At 49.2% G+C, this 20795-nt stretch overlaps 1 long non-coding RNA gene across 2 annotated transcripts in view; it reads right to left on the minus strand.

Annotated features, from left to right (window-relative positions):
• Positions 1-220: 220 nt before the first annotated feature.
• The window catches only part of LOC134728550 (uncharacterized), a 91161-nt gene continuing 70586 nt past the window's right edge, over positions 221-20795 (minus strand). For both annotated transcript variants that reach the window (XR_010109068.1, XR_010109070.1), the window contains 2 exons: positions 957-1072; positions 221-306 (listed from right to left, as the gene is read on the minus strand). This is a non-coding gene — a long non-coding RNA (uncharacterized LOC134728550). The remainder of the gene's footprint in view (positions 307-956; positions 1073-20795) is intronic.

Raw genomic sequence — 20795 nt, forward strand, 5'->3', positions numbered from 1 at the left:
CTGAGTGAGACTCCATCCCCCAAAAATAATAAAACAAAATAAAATTTAAAAAGATAAATTGCATAGGTAGATGTATAACTATAGATTATGTTAAGTGCTTTGAAACAAAACTCGTGGGTTATAGGAGACAGTATTTTTTAGTCAGCTAGGACTGCTATAACAAAATACCACAAACTGGGTGGCTTAAACAACATACATTTATTTCTCACAGTTGTGGAGGCTGGGAAGTCCAAGATTAAGGTGCCAGCAGATTCCTGGTGAGGGCTCTCTCCCTGGGCTTGCAGACAGCCACCCTCTTGCTGGGTCCTCACATGGTGGAAAAAGAATGATCTCTTTTCTTCTTCTTACAAAGCCACCTTTCTCTGTTTACAGTTTTGTAACATTGGTAATCTGTGATGGTAGCATCTGTCATTTATTGAACACCTATGTTCCAGAAACTTTACTGTGAAATAGGTACTATTGTCCCTCATTCCAGACGAGGAGGCTGGGGCTCACTTGCCTGTTCCTGGTAGATGGAGAATCTGTCTCATACCCTCTGACCCCACTGTCACTGTCTCTGAGCCAGCCATGCCTCAGGATCAGGCCTGGGGTGCAGGTGGAGGGTGCTGGGGAGCTTTCTATTTCCCTTACTACTGGTCCCAGTGATGTGGAGGATGACAGCCTGGAGGGAGGTGTCTGGGACAGCATCTGGCCAGGCGCCTGGTGGGATGGTTTGCCCAACTGCCTGGGATGAGCTGCTTAGCCTCCCCACTTTCCTGAAAACCCAGGGCAAGAGTGTGTCTGGGAGGGAGGAGGACAAAGAGACCCAGTCACCTGGGCCACCACCTGGAGTGGCAGTTGGGGAGGAAGTGGGAAACGCTGGCTGCCTTCTCCAGCCCTGGCCTCTTTCCTTCCCATCCGCTGGGCTTGACTTCAGTGCCCACCTCTAGGAGGGAGACTCAGAGAACCAGACTCACCTGCCTCCGAGCAGCTGTGGAGGCGACAGCCAGGTCTTAGTGGCCTCTCCAGGGTCAGCTGAGGCCTGCCACGGGCACCTCCCCTCATAGCTGGACTGCTATTCAGAACACTGCAGCTGCAAGAAATTAGAGAAGCGAGGAGGCTGAGCAAGGAGCTGGTGCCAGGGGAGATCAGGGAGGAAGGGAATCAGGGCACCTTCTGGTCCTCCCAGTTCCTGAAAACCTACTGTCAGGCTCTACTTCCCCAAACAGCGTTTAAGGGAAGCCAGCCCCCTACCACAGGCTGTGCACTGCTCTGAACAACTCCAGGAGGCATCATCACATAGGTGACCACACGTGGTCTTGTGGTTCTCCGCTGCCACCCATGCCAGCCCTGCTTGGGTCCTGTCACCTCATCCCCTCACTCACAAACCTGGTTTCCCCAGCCCGGCACCCAAACCCATGCTTCATCGATTCGTTCTTTCCTTTAATATGTGTTTGTTAAGTGCAAGAACCACCCACGGGGCTTTAAGTTCTAGGGACGTAGTAGGGTCAAGGCAGTCACCTCAGCCTTTGCAGTCTGGTGGGAAGCTTGGAGAGATGAACATTAAGCAGACACCATGAAATCTGGCTTGATAAAACTCCAATTAACCCCCTTGAGAGTTCACCAGCAGTCTCCGTTCTCTCAATAAAATCCGCAGCCTGGAGCTCAGGAAACAATGAATATTCAGAGCCAGGGTTTCCCTCTGCAACCTGCCCCAGCACATCTGGTTTTATCTAAATTCCTGGTACCTGCCCACTGCCAGCTCCAACTGGGTCAGAACACAGGGCTTCTATCCAGTAAATACAAATATTTAACCACTTATACATATGATGACTACTTGGCAGGAGAAGCATTGCAAGTGTGTAACATGGGAATTCGACCCCATTTTAGCAATCCAGGAGGGCTTCCCAGGAGAGGTGACTTTTAAGATGTGCTCGGAAGGATGACCCAAAGTTGACCCAGACTTCTTGGGGGAGAGAAGAAGCCTTCCTGGCCCCTCAACAACTCAGATTGCTCAGCCACAGTCAGACAACCCATGCCACCAGGATGTCACCAAGATTTGACAACCGAGACTCTCAGACACTCTCTCTCCCTGGCACACATACACACTCGTACACACGATGACAGCCATGGGACGGCCCGGCAGCCGGACGTCTTTGTCCCCCACTCCCAGCCTGATGGCCACCCCAATGGTCAGTCCTTTGCTCCTTCACTCTGCTTCCCGTCAGTCCCCTCCTTCTGGGAGTCACAACTCCCTAGGTTGTGACTCTGGCTTCATATTCACTGGCCATGTGACCCTGGGCACATTACTCAAGCTCCTGGATACTGCTCCTCCACTGTCAGTGAGGGTCATGATCCTCCCTGCCTCTCAGGGCCACAGAGAAGGTTAAGGCTCATAATTCCCATAAAGCACCTTTGCAGCGCCTGTCCCTCCACAGAGGCAGCTCTTCCTAGCACGGTTGCTGTCACTGTCATTCGCTGTGGCCTTGCTCTGGCCCCACCCCCATGCCCCTCCTTCTCCCAGCCTACTGTCTCCCCACTTCTGCCTGGGCCTCCTCTCTCTCTCTCCTCTCCCTCCTTCCAGAGCCTGAGACCCAGAATTCCTGAAGGGCTGGGGACAGGGAAGGGGCAGCCAGCTCCCCAAACAGAAATGTCACCTGCTTGGAGTCCCCAGTGGAGAGGTGGGGTGGAAGCTTTCTGCTCAGCCTTGAGAACCCTGCCCTAACCCCCCACAGAGCCTGATACAGGCTCAAACCTGCATCAGGTCAAACCACCCCCGCAGAGACAGAGCTGGGTGGGTTAGGCCGCTACCTGAACCTGGGTCGCTGTCTGCAAGCCAGCCAGGGAGGGGACTGGCCTCACCCCCTCAGAGGGGTGAAGATGCTCTGGGATCTAAGTCCACACTGAGGACAGCGGGAGGTGGAGAGCACCTCACGGAGGGGTGTTTGAATCCCGGGGCCTCCTTTACTCCTCTGGATCATCTTTGAGAAGTCGCCTCTTCTCTCCAAGCCTTGGTCTCCTCATTGGTAAGATGAGGCTGGACAATTCCTGCCTACCACCCACTCAGGGCTGTTGGGAGAAACAGTTGAGAAGAGGGCAGAAGGGAATCCTGTCAAGCCTGGGAACCAACGCCTTTCCGTCGCCAGTTGAGCTCTACGTTTTGGCCAGCAGATGGCGCGATAGAAGCGCCAGTGTCTCAGTTCCAGGCCCCGGACATTTGTTAAATGTGGCGAAACTGTTACTCAAGATCCCAAACTCTAGAGCTGATGGATCTCAGATTCTACCCCCTTAAGCTGCGCGCTGTGGCTCATGCCTGTAATCCCAGCACTTTGGGAAGCCGAGGTGGGTGGGTCATGAGGTCAGGAGTTCAAGACCAGCCTGGCCAACATGCTGAAGCCCTATCTCTACTAAAAATACAAAAATTAGCCCGGCCTGGTGGCGGGCACCTGTAATCTCAGCTACTCAGGAGGCTGAGGCACGAGAATTGCTTGAACCCGGGAAGCAGAGGTTGCAGTGAGCCGAGATTGTGCCACTGCACTCCAGCCTGGGTGACAAAGCGAGACTCCAGAAAAAAAAAAAAAAAAGCCAGGTGCGGTGGCTCACGCCTGTAATCCCAGCACTTTGGGAGGCCAAGGCCGGTGGATCACAAGGTCAGGAGATCAAGACCATCCTAGCTAACAGGTGAAACCCCGTCTCTACTAAAAATACAAAAAATTAGCCGGGCGTGGTGGTGGGCGCCTGTAGTCCCAGCTACTCGCAAGGCTGAGGCAGGAGAATGGCGTGAATCTGGGAGGAGGAGCTTGCAGTGAACTGAGATCCAGCCACTGCACTCCAGGCTGGGCGACAGAGCAAGACTCCGTCTCCATATAAATATATATATATATATACCTCCTTAATAGCAATGTGACTGGGTAAGCTACTTAACCTCTCTGAACCTCAGTTTCCTCATCTGGCATCCCTTCTTCTGGGGTTGTTGGAAGATTGATTTTCTCCAGGATGCAGAGCGCAGCGTCAGTGCTCAGTGACATGACTGGTACAACCCACTCAAGGGCGAGGCTGCAGCTCCGTCCATCCCCGCTAAGCACCCCTGGTTTCAGCCACACCTCGTGCCCACTCCAGCCAGGCCGCCAGGTTTCACTCACACCCTCTGCCCTCTGACTGGAATGTTCTCTTCCTCCTTGTTTCATGATTTCCTAGGAACTTTGAGACTTCTTGGGTTTTTCCCTAATTGTATTTTGAAAACTTTATCCAGGTATTACTTATAGATCATACAATTCACTCACTTTAAGGGTACAAGTCAATGATTTTCAGTAAGTTTACCAAGTTGTGCTCGAGATTTGATTTTTAAAATCCTGCGTCTCAAATTCTACCTCTTTCCTGAGTCTCAGACCATGTGTTCAGCTGCCCCTTGGCTGTTGCCCCTTGGCTGTCCCCTGCCCCGCCAACTCGGTACATCCCCAGCCGGATCCATCACTGTCCTCCCTTCCCTTCTCCTCTCCCATGTCCCTTCTTGGCCAGCAATCCCATCCTTTTTCTCTATGTTCTTAGCACTTTGTTCGAGACCTGGCACATAGTAGGTGCTCAATAAAGGTTTGCTAAGTGGGCTAGGCACATGGCTCACACCTGTAATCTCAACACTTTGGGAGGCTGAGGTGGGCAGATCACTTGAGGTCAGGTGTTCGAGACCAGCCTGGCCAACATGGTGAAAACCCATCTCTATGAAAAACTAACAAAAATTAGCCGGGCATGGTGGCGCGTGCCTGTAATCCCAGCTACTTGGGAGGCTGAGGCAGGAGAATCGCTTGAACCCGGGAGGTGAAGGTTGCAGCGAGCTGAGATGGCGCCACTGCTCTCCAGCCTGGGCGACAGAGCAAGACTCCATCTAAAAAAAAAAAAAAAAAAAAAAAGTTTGCTGAGTGAATGAATAAAACCAACGTGACCCTTTACCCACATCTGATTGTTCACCCCTCACCTCCCACCACCTAGTCACCTGTTAGATCTACCTTGGAACTGTCTGCCTGGTGTTCACCCTTCCCAGAGCCCTGCTGCCCTGGCCTTGTACTCACACATGCCCTGCCTCACTGTCTCTCCTCTGTTTTTGTTTTTGTTTTTGTTTTTTTACTTCTTCTCTGCCCCATCCCAGAGTGACTTCTCAGAAAAGCACACGTGATCCCACCACCCTCTCCCTAAGAATGTGCTACCCACTCATCTGCAATGATGTCAACACCCCCAAGTCTAACACCAGCAGCCCCCCGGGATTTGGTCCCAGCCCATTTCTTAGCCTCAGACTCAACCCGCTCCTTCCCCTCTCCAACTCTCTCAGGTTCTAATCATCCCAAACCACAAGAGCAGTATGATGCCATGATTAAAAGGCAGGACGGGGTCAGGCTTCCTGGAGTCCGCATCCCAGTGGCAGCACCTCTCTGAGCCTCAGCTTCCTCATCTGTAAAATGAGAGTGATAATAGCATCGATCTTGTAGAGTTGTTGGGAGGATTAAATGAGGTGATGAAGGTAAAGCACTTAGAAAGGGCTTGGTACACGGTCCATACTCAATGTTAGTTTCATTTCACTGACAACTCCCAGCTGAATTTCTGCTCACCAGGGATAGACTGTCTTTCCCCTTTTTCTCCACTAGGGGTGCTGCAACCTATTTCACGATACCGGGGAGATGTGCTCCATCTGGGAGGCCTTCCCCAGGTCAGATTTAGCCAGCCCTTCCTGGGTCACAGAGCTTACCCACTGGGGCCTCTCGTGCCACCTCTCCCAGGGCCAATCCAACCCCACGTCTTGCCCCACTTACCTCCCAAGCAGCCCTCAAATTTCTCCCCTTCTCTCAACCCCCTGCTGTCTCCCTGACACAGGCTGCCATCGCGCTCATTACGCACCCACTCTCCCCTTCTCTCCACCCCATTGCTGCCTCCCTGGCACCAGCTGCCATTGTGCCCATGCCTCGCCCACTCTGCCCCTCCAGTGTTCCAACCAGAATGGACAGCTGTCCTCACTGTCCTTCCCTGAAGCCTTCACTGGCTCCTAAGTATGGTCCACTAGAGCCTCAGCTGCATAACGCACCCCTTCCTTCTGCCAGCTGGGTTCCAGCCACACTGGCCTCACAAGCACCCTGCCCTCTCCCAGCTCAGGGCCTTGGCACATGCTGTTTCTGCCTCCTGGACCCTCTTTCCCCACCCTATCAGTCCTTATTCAACTCCTTTAGATGTTGACCTCCCCAGAGATGCCATCTCTGACCCTCCCACCACCAAGTACATCAAGGTCCCCCATGATGTCTTCATAGCACTCTGTACTTCCTCTCCTTAACCCTTATCACCGTTTATAATATGCAGTTGAGTGGCTATTTGAGGAATATCTGCCTCCCCACTTCCTTTAAAAGCTTCCTGAGAGCAAGGCTGTGGATGTCTTTCATTATGTCCCCAGAGGCCTGGCATATGCCAGAGGAGTGAATGAATAAAAAGGGAATATTTCCTTATGTGTCTTTCTCGCATGTCAGGTCCCCATTCCCAGACTGATCCCCTACCCCACCTTGGCCTGGAACTTCAGTGGGAATCAACAAATGCTGTATGGATGAATGATAACACCCTTTTCCTGGTTTCCTTAAGGTTGATATTTTAACTACTCTTAAAGAAACTGTGATGTGTTGTGATAAAATATTATTATTATTATCATTATTTTATTTATTTTTGAGACGGAGTCTTGCTCTATCACCCAGGCTGGAGTGCAGTGGTGCAATCTCGGCTCACTGCAACCTCCACTTCTCAAGTTGAAGCAATTCTCAGCCTCTCAAGTATCTGGGACTACAGGCGCGTGCCACCACGCTCGGCTAATTTTTTTTTTTTTTTTTTTGAGACGGAGTCTTGCTCTGTTGCCCAGGCTGGAGTGCAGTGGCTCGATCTCAGCTCACTGCAAGCTCCGCCTCCTGGGATCACGCCATTCTCCTTCCTCAGCCTCTCGAGTAGCTGGGACCACAGGCGCCTGCCACCACGCCTGGCTAATTTTTTGTATTTTTAGTAGAGATGGGGTTTCACTGTGTTAGCCAGGATGGTCTCGATCTCCTGACCTCGTAATCTGCCCGCCTCAGCCTCTCAAAATGCTGGGATTACAGGCGTGAGTCACCGCGCCTGGCTGATAAAATATTATTAATAATAATATCTACATGGGCATTGGAGCTGGCTGTCACTACCCGCTTATTCTCCCAGGAAGGCATATTCTTTGATCACGAATATCTCTGCAGGCCTCTGTAATTAACTTTCCCAGCCCTGATTGACCCTAGGGGATTGGCAAGACAGTGTCACTATTTCCCTGCTTTTACAGAAGAGAAAAATAGAGGTTTAGGAAAATTAAGGGGCATGCCCACGGGTGGCTGAGCTGGCCTTCTGTGTCCCAGCCCTGTCAGTTACCACTCCATACCTCCCAAAGCCTAGACTTTAAGCCACCCCACTGTACCCAGGGCCTAGTGCAGTGACTGGTGAGAAGGAGAATGGTTAGTAATGGTTGTTGAATGAATACATGAGTGAATGAGTGCCTTCTGGAAAGTCTTTTCAGGAGAGGGCCTTAGCTGCAGGGGCCAGACCCCAGGATACCCTGTTCCCCCTTGAGAGACCACCCAAAGATGCTTTCTCTGGTCAGGGCTCTACCTTAGCTGGGAGCCCATGAGGAGAGGAGAAAAAGGGTTCCAGGCAAGGGGAAAAAGAGTCTCATACAGCAGCATCTCCTGAGTACAGCACTTAACAGTTTGCAAAGCCCTTGCATTCACTGCCTCTCCCTGGGATTTCAGAGGAGCTCTTCAAGAAGCCAGGGCAGAACAAATAAACACACAAGGCAAAAAAAGGAAGAAAAGTCTCTTTTCCCTCTTTGCAAAGCCAATATGTGTGTTCTTCATAAACATTTGAGAACTATGCTGTCCAATGCAGTAACCACTAGCCACATGTGGCCACTTAAGTTTAAATTAATTATAATTAAGTACAATAAAAATTTCATTTTTCAGTCTCACTAGCCACATTTATTTATTTTATTTTGAGGCAGGGTCTTGCTCTGTTGCCCAGGCTGGAGTGCACTGGTGCAATCATGACTCACTGCAGCCTCAACCTCCTGGGCTCAGGCAATCCTCCCACCTCCGCCTCCCAAGTAGCTGGGACTACAGTCACTCACCACCACACCCAGCTAATTTTTGTATTTTTTTATAGAGATAGGGTTTTGCTATGTTGCCCTGGCTGGTCTCAAACCCCTGGGCTCAAGTGATCTGCCCACCTGGACCTCCCAAAGTGCTGGGATTACAGGCATGAGCCACAGGGCCTGGCCAACTAGCCATATGTGAAGTATTCCGTATGTGGCTAATGGCTATGATAATATTGAACAAGGCAGATAGAGAACATTTCCATCATCACAGAAAGTTCTACTGGATAAAACCGATTTATGACATACAAATAAGCAAAAGGAAGGGAGGAAAAACACCTGTCATTCCATTTTCCAAAGAAAACCACTGCTAACATTTTGGCATGGATATTTCCAGTTTTTTCTATGGGTGGGCAACATATATACATTTTTTTTCAAAAATGGGTTAATACTCTACAGTCTGTTTTATGGCCTGTTTTTTCACTCACCAAATTACTGTAAATATATTTTCTATAACATATTTTTAAATGGGGGTGCAATGTTTGTATGACTACTATAATTTACTTACTCAGTTCTCTACTCACAGGTATTTGTGTTGTCTTCTATCTTTTTAAACTATCAAGACAACTATTGTTTATTTTTTAAATTTAAACATTTTGTGTGACAAGAGTATTTTATTTTGATATCAATTCATTAGTTTTGTAAAAGTGGTAGATGCTCATTATAGGAAAGTAAATAAAATACACGATGTGCAAAGAAGAAAAACTATCTCCCCAAATCCCTCTACCCCCAAATAACCATATTTTCTTTCAAAAAAAAATTTTTTTTTTTTTTTTTGTGACGGAGTCTCACTCTGTCACCCAGGCTGGAGTGCAGTGGTGCGATCTTGGCTCACTGTAACCTCTGCCTCCTGGGTTCAAGCGATTCTCCTGCCTCAGCCTCCCAAGTAGCTGGGATTACAGGCACATGCCATCATGCCCAGCTAATTTTTGTATTTTTAGTAGAGACAGGGTTTCACCATGTTGGCCAGGCTGGTCTCGAACTCCTGACCTCAAGTGATCCGCCAGCCTCAGCCTCCCAAAGTGCTGGGATTACAGGTCTTTCAATTTTTTATTGTAAGATCTTTCTTTCTCTCTCTCTTTCTTTCCCTTTCCCTTTCCCTTTCCCTTTCCCTTCTTCCTTTCTTTCTTGACAGGGTCTCATTCTGTCACCCAGGCTGGAGTGCAATGGCACAATCAGGGCTCACTGCAGCCTTGACCTCCTGGGCTCAAGCAATCCTCTCAGCCTCCAGAGCTACTGGGACCACAGGCGTTTGCCACCACATCTGGCTAATTTTTTTTTTTAGAGGCTGGATCTCACTACATTGCCCAGGCCAGTCTCAAACTCTTAGCCTCAAGTGGTTCTCCTGCCTCAGCCTCCCAAAGTGCTGAGACCACAGGCATGAGCCACCACACCTGACTAGATTTTTCTTTTTTTTTTTTTTCTGAGACAGGGCCACACTCTGTCACCCAGGCTGGCGTGCAATGGTACAATCTGGGCTCACTGCAGCCTCAATCTCCAGGGCTCAAGCAATCCTCCCACCTCAGCCTCCTGAGTCTGGGACTACAGGTGCACACCACCATGCCCAGCTAATTTTTATATTTTTTTGTAGAGATGGGGTTTCACCATGTTGCCCAGGCTGGTCTGAAACTCCCGGCTCAAGTGATCCTGCCAAGGCCTGCCTTGGCCTCCCAAAGTGCTGGGATGACAGGCGTGAGCCACTGTGCCTGGCCCAGATTTTTTAAACATACAGAAAGGTTGAAAGAATAACACAGTGAACCCCCCTACACCTCCCACCAGCTCAATTCAACAATGGAAACCACCACATTTTAAACATGTTGGTGTCCTCTTCCTAAATAGCTTCCTGGGTCTGAACACACACAGATATGTGTATACAAGAATGACATCACACTTTACATATTGCTCTGAATTTTTTTTTTTTTCTTTGAGATGGAGTCTCGCTCTGTCACCCAGGCTGGAGTGCAGTAGTCCAATCTCAGCTCACTGCAACCTCTGCCTCCCGGGTTCCAGCGATTCTCCTGCCGCAGCCTCCTGGGTAGCTGGGATTACAGGCGCACACCACCACGCCTGGCTTATTTTTGTATTTTTAGTAGAGACGAGGTTTTACCATGTTGGCCAGGCTGGTCCTGAACTCCTGACTTCAGGTGATCCACCCACCTCAGCCTCCCAAAGTGCTAGGATTACAGGCATGAGGCGCCACACCTGGCCTGCTGGTTTTTAAAAAAATGTTCACTTAATAATATATTATAAACATATTCTCAAGTTTCATGAAGTATCCTTTCACAATATCATTTTTGATGGCCCCTTAGTATTCATTATATGGCTCTATCATAATTTTAACAACCAACATTTGTATGGTCGGACATTGATGTCATTTCCAATTTTTCACTATTATAAAAAAAGTTCTGTGAACATCCCTGCATCTTTTTGACATTGGGTAAGAATTACCTGAGGGTAAATTCCTAGACTGAGGATTCAGGAGTCAAAGGACTTGCCTCACACTAGGGTAATAGCAATTCACACTTTCACTGATAATGCCTGAGACTCTCCAGCTACCCACATCCTCAGCAATATAGAAACAGTCTCCCTCAGACTGCCAGGCTGGAGTGCAGTGGCATGATCACGGTTCACTGTAGCCTTGAACTCCTGGGCTCAAGCCATCCTCCCACTTCATTCAGCCACCTGCATAGCTGGGACCACAGGCACGTGCCACCATGCAGGGCTACTTTTTAAAATTTTTTTGTAGAGCCAGGGTCTCACCATGTTGCCCAGGTTGGTTTTGAAGTCCTGTGTTCCAGCAATCCACCCACCTCAGCCTCCCAAAGTACTGGGATTACAGGCATCAGCCATCGCACCCAGCCCTCACCAATATTATTATTATTATTATTATTATTATTATTTTAAGACAGGGTCTCACTGTGTCACTCAGGCTGGAGTGCAGTGGACACCAACAAATAGCTTCCCAGTTATGCAAATGCTTTCATCTACTTAACGTATATTGATTCAACACCTACCATGAGCCAGGCACTCTTCAGGATAATATAGCAGAGGATGACACAAAGTCTCTGCTGATGATAAGGACTACAACATTCTAGTGGGAGAGACATACAGTAAACAAAGGTCAGTTCTATAGTGATGAATGACATGAAGAAAAGACAAGCAGGAGAGAGGGCTAGACAGTGGGAGAGGTGAGAGAGGATTAGGGTGCTATTGTATGTATAACAGGATGGCCAGAGAAAGCTTGCCTAGTGATGAGCGGAAGTGAGCCCTGTCATGGATAAATGGGCAGGGGCAGTTACCTTCTCTAGGCAGAGGGAATACAAGGGCAAAGACCTGGAGGCGTGATTGTGCTTGGCTGCTCAAAGAACAGCAAGGAGGCCAGTGGGGCTGGGGCAAGGGAGGGAAAAGCAACAGGAGGTAAGGTGGGGAGGGGTGTGCACAGCTCAGGTAGGACTTTCTAGGCCACAGAACGGTGTTAAGATTTTCTCTGAGTGAGAGGGGAGCCACTGGGGCATTTGAACAGAGGAAGGAAGTAATTTGACTCATGTTTTAAAAAGATCACATTGGCTGGGTGCGGTGGCTCATGCTTGTAATCCCAGCACTTTGGGAGGCCAAGGTGGGCAGATCATCTGAGGTCAGGAGTTCGAGACCAGCCTGGCCAACATGGTGAAACCCCGTCTCTACTAAAAATACAAAAATTAGCCGGGCGTGGTGGTGGGGGCCTGTAATCCTAGCTACTGGGGAGGCTAAGGCATGAGAATCACTTGAACCCGGGAGGTGAAGGTTGCAGTGAGCCGAGATTGCACCACTGTACTCCAGCCTGGGGGATAGAGCGAGACTTTGCCTCCAAAATAATAATAATAATAATAAATAAATAAATGAAAAGATCACATTGGTTATTCTATGGGGTATAAAGGCAGCAGGGAGTGCTAGGATGAAAGCAGGGAGGCCCAGCACGGTGGCTCACACCCGTAATCCCAGCACTTTGGGAGGTCGAGACAGGCGGATCACAAGGTCAGGAGATCGAGACCATCCTGGCTAACACGGTGAAATCCCGTCTCTGTTAAAAATAAAAATAAAAAAAATTAGCCAGGCGTGGTGGCGGGCGCCTGTAGTCCCAGCTACTCAGGAGGCTGAGGCAGGAGAATGGTGTGAACCCAAGAGGCGGAGCTTGGAGTGAGCTGCCCTCCAGCCTGGGCAACAGAGCGAGACTCCGTCTAAAAAAAAAAAATTGGCCGGGCACGGTGGCTCACGCCTGTAATCCAGCACTTTGGGAGGCCGAGGTGGGCGGATCACAAGGTCAGGAGATCGAGACCATCCTGGCTAACACGGTGAAACCCCGTCTCTACTAAAAATACAAAAAATTAGCCGGGCGAGGTGGCGGGCGCCTGTAGTCCCAGCTACGCGGGAGGCTGAGGCAGGAGAATGGCGTGAACCCGGGAGGCGGAGCTTGCAGTGAGCCGAGATGGCGCCACGGCACTCCAGCCTGGGCGACAGCAAGACTCTGTCTCAAAAAAAAAAAAAAAAAGAAAGAAAGAAAGCAGGGAACGTCACTGGGAGGCTCTTAAACAACTCCAGGTAAGAAACAGTGGTGCCTCGGACACAGGTAGTAACGGTGGAGATGGTGAGATTGCGGAAGCTTTGGAAGGTGGAGCTCATGCTATTCCTGATGGGTCAGTTTGGGGTGTAGAGATGGGACGGTTGAGTTTGTCAGCAGGAGGTCATCGATGACCTTGACAAGAGCAGTTTCAGTGGAGCGATGGAGGTGAAAGCCCCACAGAGAGAGCTGGAGAGAGAAAAGGAAGGAGGGATGAAGATGGTCAATTCAGAAAACACTGAGATGTTTTCCTGGAAGGGGGAGCAAAGAAATATGACGGTGTGGGTGTGGGGGTGTGTGTGCATGGGCTTGTGCATGTGTGCATGTGTGTGTACAATTGGAAGAACTGCAGCCGATTGTGTGGTGATGTGAATGAGCCAGCAGAAGAGGGGGACCCCTGGAGCTGTGAGAGAGACGCAAGGAATTGCTCACTGTTGTCCTGGAGGAGGTGAGAGAGGATGAAGGGCAGTGTCCCAGTGGAGGGCGTAGAATTCAAGTTCACACAAGGCGTCCAGGTAACAGGCACGGATACAGGCGGGAGTGAAGGGAGAGGTGGAGTCTGAGGAAGTTTCCTTCTGATTGCTTCTGTTTCCCAGTGAAACAGAGGGCAAGGTCTCCCGCAGCTGACAGCTAATACAGCAGGTTCTTTTTTCTCAGGTGTTATAGATAGCTGCACCTTCCGCTCACCACAGGTGAAATGGTTGGCTTGTATCTGGGGCCACACCACATAAAAACCCTTTGAACAGCAGGATCACACTCAGCATGATGAGAGCCCACATGAGGCTGGATGTGCAGGAACTTGGACCGGCTAGGGGACCCTGGCAGGTCACATTCCCCCTCAAGGGGTGAGTGCTCACCAAGTGGAATTGGAGTGTGACTCTGTAGCAGTGATTCATGCACAACGTGCTCTCTCTCTCTCTCCCCTCCCTTTACAAGCGTGTTTAAATGTGTGTAAATTAGGCTGGGTGCAGTGGCTCACGCCCGTAATCCCAGCACTTTGGGAGGCCAAGGTGGGCAGATCACTTGAGGCCGGGAGTTCGAGACCAGCCTGGGCAACCTGGTGAAACACCGTCTCTGTGAAAAATACAAAAATTAGCCGGGCGTGGTGGTGCACATCTGTAACCGCAGCTACTCGGGAGGCTGAGGCATGAGAATCACTTGAGCCCAGGAGGTGGAGGTTGCAGTGAGCCGAGATCACGCCATTGCACCCCAGCCTGGGTGACAGAGCAAGACCCTGTCTCAAAAAGAAAAAAAAAATGTGTGTAAGTTAAATGCACCATGATGAAGACTCCACTATAAATGGTGCCGCTGGAACCTCGGGCCTCCTGACTCCACATCAGTTTTGTCTCTACTATAATACTCCATCTCTCATCACACATCACTAGGGAGCACCAAAATTGCAGGGAAGAGGGTAACCCAGGCTGAAAGGAGGAAGAGAGCACTTAAACTAGAAAATTCTAGAACATCAGACCTCGATGGACCTTCACAGATCATTTGGTCCAACAACCTTATTTGACAGACATGGAAAATGTCGTTCACTGACTCACCCAATATCACACAACAGAATCCTCATCATCCCCATCATCATCCCCATCATCATCATCCCCATCATCATCATCCCCATCATCATCATCCCCATCATCATCATCATCACCATCACCATCATCCCCATCATCATCATCCCCATCACCATCATCCCCACCATCATCATCCCCATCATCATCATCACCATCATCATCATCCCCATCATCATCACCATCACCACCATCATCATCATCCCCAACATCACCATCATCATCCCCATCATCATCACCATCACCATCACCATCATCATCCCCATCACCATCATCACCATCACCATCATCATCACCATCATCACCATCACCATTATCCCCATCATCACCATCACCATCATCCCTATCATTATCATCCTCCTGATCACCATAATTGTCATCTGCATGGAAGCTAGCCTATATTGATTACTCCCTGCTGCCAAGCTGTGTCCCATTTCATCATCAAAGCCTCTTGAGGTGGCCACTCTCATTATTTTCATTTTACAGGTGGTGAAACATCACAGAGCAGGTAAGGTATAAACTGGGAGACCCTCCTCCCAGTGAAAACCTTTACTAGAGATCTCGCACTGGGCCACTAACCCTAAGATAGGAGGCAGAAGGGGGCTCCCCTTGAAACTCGAAAGAAGTAAATTTAAGACCAGTAAAGGGAAGTTTTGCTTCACACAGAGGGGGTACTGGCTAAAAATACTAGTGGCTTCAAGAAGTATTTAGATCAGTTCATAGATAGTTGATCACAAGGCAGTCAGAGTGATCTTTTAAAGACATAAATTAGGCTGAGCATGGTGGCTCACGCCTGTAATTCCAACACTTTGGGAGGCCAAGGCAGGCGGATCACTTGAGGTCAGGAGTTTGAGACCAGCCCAGCCAACATGGCAAAACCCTGCCTCTACTAAAAAAAAAAAAAAAAATTTCCTGGGTGTGGTGGTGGGCACCTGTAATCCCAGCTACTCTGGAGGCTGAGGCATCAGAATCACTTGAACCTGGGAGATGGAGGTTGCAGTAAGCCGAGATCACACCACTGCACTCCAGCCTGGGTGACAGAGCAAGACTCTGTTTCAATAAAATAAAATAAAGACACATATCAGATCACAACACTCTGCTGTCCAAAACCACCCACTGCACTTGGAATAAAATCCAGCCCCTGGCCAGGCGCAGTGGCTCATGCCTGTAATCCCAGCACTTTGGGAGGCCGAGGTGGGCGGATCACGAGGTCAGGAGATTGAGACCATCCTGGTTAACATGGTGAAACTCCATCTCTACTAAAAATACAAAAAAAAAATTAGCCAGGCATGGTGGCAGGCGCCTGTAGTCCCAGCTACTCGGGAGGCTGAGGCAGGAGAATGGTGTGTACCTGGGAGGCGGAGCTTGCAGTGAGTAGAGATCGCACCATTGCATTTCAGCCTGGGCGACAGAGCTAGACTCCGTCTCAAAAAAAAAAAAAAAAAAAAAATCCAGCCCCTTTGCCCTGGTGCTTCCCCACGTTCTTCCTGCTGTCATCTCCGTGTTCACTTGGCTACAGCCACAGCCACAGCCACGGCCACACTGCTCTCCTTGCAGTTCTTGAAATGTCAAGCTCTTCCTGCCTCAGGGCCTTTGCACCTGCCCTTTTCTCTTCTGGGCCACCTTCTTCTGCTCTTTGCCTGGGTGGCTCTTTCTCCTCCTCCATGCCTCGGCCTAAATGTCAACTCCTACAGGGGGCTTTCCCTGCATGACCCCTCAGCTGAGTCAGTGCCTGATCTCTGTCTCGTCACCCTCTGTCTCATCACCTTGTGGTTTTCTTCCTTGCCTTTGTCACAACCACGTTATTTTATTTATTTACTTGTTTTGTGTTTGTCTGTTTCTGTTGGACAGTGAGCTGCATGATGTCAGTGTCATTGTCTGTCTTTTCATTCCTGTGTCCCCAGAATGGTGTGCTGCAGGCCCAGTGCCTGGCATGTGCTATTTATTTATTCAGCACTGACTGCACCACCCCACCTCCAAAGCCCTTTATATGAATTAACTCATTCATCAGTCCTCACATATCAACCCTGTAAGAGGGGACTTTATTATCATCCTTACTTTATAGAAAGGAAACTAAGGCACAGATAGGTTAGAAATTTACCCGAGGTCACAGCTAGTGAGAGGCAGAGATGAAAATCTAGTCAGGGGGCTCTAGAATCTACGCTCTTAACCACAACCATCTACTCCCTCTCCAGTGTTTACCGAGAAAGTCATTAGTAGACATTTGAGAAATGAATAAATGAGCCAGGTGCAGTGGCTCACACCTGTAATCCCAGCACTTTGGGAGGCTGAGGCAGGCAGAGCCCTTGAGGTCAGGAGTTCAAGACCAGCCTGGCTAACATGGTGAAACCCTGACTCTACTAAAAAATATACAAAAATTATCTGGGTGTGGTGGCTTGTGCCTGTAGTCTCCGCTACTCGGGAGGCTGAGGCAGGAGAATCATTTGAACCTGGGAGGGAGAGGTTGCAGTGAGCCAAGATTACACTACTGTACTCCAGCCTGGGTGACAGAGTGAGACTCCATCTCAAAAAAAAAGAGAGAAAGAAAGAAAGAAATGAATGAATGAGAAACAAAGGGGTGGATACTAAGGGCCCTGGAATCAGACATATGTAGGTTTGAGGCTGGCTCTGTCCTCCATGAACTTGGGTCTCAGATTCTAATTCTACTAAAAAATAAAAACAAAAAAAAACTTCTCCAAGAATGCCTCCAACCAATAAGCAAAAGCTAAACAACCTAATAGAAAAGTGGGCAAAAGGACTGGACAGCCAATTTACAGAAAAAGAAACCAGAATGCAAAATAAACATATGAAAAGATGTTTCGGCCGGGCACGGTGGCTCACACCTGTGATCCCAGCACGAAGCAGGCAGATCACCTGAGGTCAGGAGTTCAAGACCAACCTAGCCAATATGGTGACACCTCGTCACTACTAAAAATCCAAAAAAAGGCCGGGTGTGGTGGCTCACGCCTGTAATCCCAGCACTTTGTGAAGGCTGAGGCAGGCAGATCACGAGATCAGGAGATCGAGACCATTCTGGATAACATGGTGAAACCCCGTCTCCACTAAAAATACAAAAAATTAGCCCAGCGTGGTGGCGGGCACCTGTAGTCCCAGCTACTCGGGAGGCTGAGGCAGGAGAATGGCGTGAACCCGGGAGGTGGAGCTTGCAGTGAGTCGAGATCACGCCACTGCACTCCAGCCTGGGAGGCAGTGAGACTCTGTCTCAAAATAAAAATACAAAAAAAATGAGCCAGGCCTGGTGACAGGCACCTGTAATCCCAGCTACTCGGGAGGCTGAGGCAGGAGAATCGCTTGAACCCGGGAGGCAGAGGTTGCAGTCAGCTGAGATCGCACCACTGCACTCCAGCCTGAGCAACAAGAGTGAAACTCCGCCTCAAAAAAAAAAAAAAAAAAAAAGATGTTTCATCTTATTAGGGAGGTGCAAATGGAGACCGTGTGAGGAACAGTGAAGGAATCTGATCATACTCTGTTGGGGATGATGCGGAGGTGCTGGAATTCTCATCCACTGTGGCAGAGGAAAGGAAGAATGTTAGTCAATACAAGCACTTCAGAAAATCACTTGGCAGCATCTTGTAAAGCTAATTATGTGCATACCCAGTGACCCACAATTACAGTCTGAGGTAGGTAGCTTAGAGGAACTCCTACATGTGTGCACCAAGACATAGGTGTAAGAATGATCATGGCAGCCTTATTGGTGATAGTGAAAAACTGGAAACAATCCATGTGCTCATCAACTGGAGAATGGATAAAGTCACTGAATTCTATTTGACAACGGAGTACTAGACAGCAGGAAAAAGGAATGAAGGCCAGCCAAAAGTGCAAAATCATGTACGTATTTTAGAAACATAGTGATGCATGAAAAAATCAAGCCAAAGAAGAATGCACATGCATTGTGCTGTTTATATAAAGATCAAAAAACAAACATAATAATGTGTTGCACAGGATCCTCCCCATTTGGTAAAATTATTTTTTTTTTCAAAGCAAGGGCATGGAATGATAACCACAAAATTCAGGATAGTGTTTACTTCTGGAGGAAGGCAGGGAATAGGACTGGGGAGGCACACACAGGTGGCCTCAGTGGTGCTGGTGAAGGCCTAGTTCCTAAGCTGGGGCCATGGGTTCACAGGTGTTTGTCTTCATATGCCAGATATTCAACACACATTTTTTGTAATCATCAAATATTACATAGTAAGTTTTGTTGTTTTTTTTAAAAATGTAGTTGCTAGGGTTGTTGTAAAAATTAAATGGGCCGGGTACGGAGGCTCATGCCTGTTATCCCAGCACTTTGGGAGGCCGAGGTGGGCAGATCACCTGAGGTCAGGAGTTCGAGACCAGCCTGGCCAACATGGTGAAACCTCGGCTCTACTAAAAATACAAAAATTAGCTGGGTGTAGTGGCTCATGCCTATAATCCTAGCTACTTCAGAGGCTGAGGCAGGAGAATTGCTTGAATCCAGGAAGCAGAGGTTGCAGTGAGCCGAGATCATGCCACTGCATTCCAACCTGGGCGACAAGAGCAAAACTCTGTCAAAAAAAAGAAGAATTAAATGGGAGTGCAGACAGATTTGTTTATTCATTCAACAAACATCTGCCATATGCCAGGCATCCTCTGAGATGCCAGGGAAGATACAAAAAAGAAGACTATGCAACTGGGACAAGGTGGCTCAAGATTAGAACAGCTAACAGTACCAGCTTTGGATCCAGAGAGACCTGGGTACAAATCCCAACTCTGCTACTTACTAGCTTTGTGACCTTGGGCAAGCTACCTAACCTCCCTCTTCCTCAGTTTTTTCATCTGTAAGTCAGGAATAATAATCATGTAAATGGTATGAGGCTGAGATAAAGCTACAAAGATTAACTGGCTTGCCATGGTACTGAGCATTGGGTAAGAGCTCAGTAAATATCACTGAGGCAGGAGAATGGCGTGAACCCAGGAGGCGGAGCTTGCAGTGAGCCAAGATCGCACCACTGCACTCCAGCCTGGGCGACAGAGTGAGACTCGGTCTCAAAAAAAAAAAAAAGAGGCTGTTAGAATCATCCAGGTGAGAGATTATGGAGTCCTGAACTAGGGGGCCTGGGGTGCAGAGGGACAGGAAGACTAGGAAGAAGGGGACAGATTCTGGAGCAAAACTGGGGAGATAAAATGGATTGTATTGGAAAGCTGAATGAGGAGCTGAGGAGCAGACATCACCTGGGACAATATCCAGCTGTGTTGCCCTGAGACAGAGAAACCAGAAGAGGCAGGTGGCAGGGGAGAGTGAGATGATGAGTTTGGAGCCGGTCAAGTTGAGTTGGATGCAGGGGAGTTGCCAAGCAGAGATGTCAAGGAGGTGCTGTGTTTATGAATCAGGGACTCAGGAAGGGCAGAGCTCAGCTTAAAGAAGGTAACTGAGAGTGGGTGAGTTGTCCTGGGAGGATGTAGAGGCTGCGCAGTAGGCCGAGGTGCCCATGACTGCGGACGCAGGAGGAGGAAGGGCTGCGGGGGCCTGCAAGGGAGCTGCTAGCTAGATAGGAGGAAGACGAAGAAGGGGATCCAAACTTGCCCTGAAGTTGAGGGAGGTGACAGCTTGGAGGAGAAAGGTGACGTCCACTCCAGAGTCAGGTGTCACAGAAGGGCTGACAAGAGGCCACTGGATCTAGCCATCAGGGTTGTCCGTGTCCTGGGCAGGAACATTTTCCTGGTGTGAGGGGGACTGGACTCTGGAGAAGCTCGATGGTGAAAGGTCTTTCTCAGTGCACCCAGGGTGAATCATGGCCCCTTCCCAGCCGAGGTCCATTCTGCCTGCTTCTTCATCCTGCCCCTCACACTTCATGGATGGTACTCCGTGCCTAGTCCTGGTTGGTCTATAAACTCCAGGAGCAATCGCTAGGAATCGCGATAAGTGTATTCTCCATTTGAGCCTTGTTTCAGTCAGTCCTGAGAGGTCTCTATTATTTTCACCCCCATTTTACAAATAAGCAGACTGAGGCTCTGCCCCACGTGCCCAAGACTGGGGATAGGTTTCATCCCTAACTTGTGGGTCGCATTTGAGAACAGGAAACCCACATCATCTGAACCTACAACATCCAGACTCAGTGGTTCTCAAACTTCAGCCTGCCTACAAATCACCTGAGATTCCTATGAATTCTGCTCTTGGGCCCCAAACTGCAGGAATTGATCGAGCAGGTGTGAAGCCGTATTTGGAGATGTGTGTTGTTAACCAGCAACCCAGGTGGTTCCCATGCAGGTGACCGAAGTCCACCCTTGAGGAAGCATTAACCCAACCCTGTGCGGCACAGAGGGTATTTCAGGCACTGGATTGGTCTGGACCCCAAGCAACCGGTTTCTGGCGATCAGTTGGGGCTCTGGCTGCAGCTGGGAGCGGATTGGGGCGGAGGGAGGCAGAGGGCGGTAATAAAGAAACAACAGGAAGCTCTGCTTTTATTAGCCCTGGGTAGTA

This window comes from Pan paniscus, chromosome 1 (assembly GCF_029289425.2).
Source record: "Pan paniscus chromosome 1, NHGRI_mPanPan1-v2.0_pri, whole genome shotgun sequence".
In the NCBI taxonomy this organism is placed as follows: domain Eukaryota; kingdom Metazoa; phylum Chordata; class Mammalia; order Primates; family Hominidae; genus Pan; species Pan paniscus.